We start from the raw sequence: 1,262 nt of genomic DNA on the forward strand, positions 1-1,262 counted from the left end.
TCCCAAACCTCCTTTCCTCCCTCCCATCTACACCCCTCCTTGTTATTGCCCATGTGTCTTTTATATAGTTCCTGCAAACCCTTCCTCCCTTCCCCTGAAATTCCCTCCCCTCTCCCCTCTGGTCACTGTCAGCCTGTTCTTAGTTTCAGCGTCTTTGGTTATATTTTGCTTGTTTGTTTGTTTTGTTGATTAGATTCCTGTTAAAGGTGAGATCATACGGTATTTGTCTTTCACCACCTGGCTTATTTCGCTTAGCATAATGGTAAAGAACATTTGTTATTTTTATTTTAACAGCACAGAGGTCTTTTATTTTTTATACCTATATTGCCGTGAATTTATAGGGAATGGGCTTCAGCAGCTCAGGCTCCTTTCCATTGGTTCTCACAAAGTCTGCTTCTCCGAGTGGAGCAGGGCGGTGCTTCAGTTGGACCCAGGGTCCTTTCTCTGGGGCATCTTTCTTTTTCTGATCATCTTCCTTCATACGTTTCAAGAAGTTGTCTCGGCTCTTAGAGTACTTAACATGCTCAGGATGTGCATTAATTCTCTTGGCAAGAATCTTGCCCTTAACTTGTGTGTTGACAACAAAATGCCCATTGCATGCTGGTTGACACTGTAGACTCTTCCAGTTTTGCCACAGTAGCATTTGTGGGGCTTCCCTTTTCAGACAATGCCTGTTCCTTCGATGTCTACAATATCACCTTTCTTGAAGGTTTGCACATATATGGCCACAGGAAAAACTTGATGTTTTCTAAAAGGCCTAGAGAATGGATAGTGGTGCCTCTCCCCTCTTTTCCTTTGTGTTAGTCATTTGGGTGAATTACTGGAAGATGGTGGCTCCAGTGGAGAAGAAAATTTTAAAATTAAAAAATTAAACATATTCATTCAAATTTACCATCTGAGCAGACAATGGGCCTTATTAGAGGTTTCATGGCAACAGAAGTAATCGTCACATTCAGCTGTGCCTGCACTTTAATCTATTAATTACCCGCTTCTGCTCAGCAGTGTCAGCCTCCCCTCTCACCTGGCATCTTCCCCTTACCCCGTACACTGACTCCAGTCTCTCCCATTTTAAGAATCAATACTTCAACTTTGCCTCCAACCTAGCACCTTCACCCCTCTAACTTTTTTTATAATACTTCAATTTCTAGAACAAGCAATCTATATGAACTGTCTCTACTTTGTAGTATTTAGTTTTTTCCCTTATTGATTATAATACCTCCACCCCTACATTACTGCTATTCCAAGATGAGCTTCTCTATTGC

The 1,262-nt window shown here is 41.6% G+C and overlaps 1 pseudogene; it reads right to left on the minus strand.

Moving 5' to 3' along the window:
* Positions 1 to 319: 319 nt before the first annotated feature.
* LOC123813081 lies at positions 320 to 808 on the minus strand (annotated as a pseudogene).
* Positions 809 to 1,262: the final 454 nt, after the last annotated feature.

The sequence above is a fragment of the Phyllostomus hastatus genome, unplaced genomic scaffold, assembly GCF_019186645.2.
Source record: "Phyllostomus hastatus isolate PE091 unplaced genomic scaffold, TTU_PhHast_1.1 phas_scaffold_93, whole genome shotgun sequence".
NCBI lineage: Eukaryota > Metazoa > Chordata > Mammalia > Chiroptera > Phyllostomidae > Phyllostomus > Phyllostomus hastatus.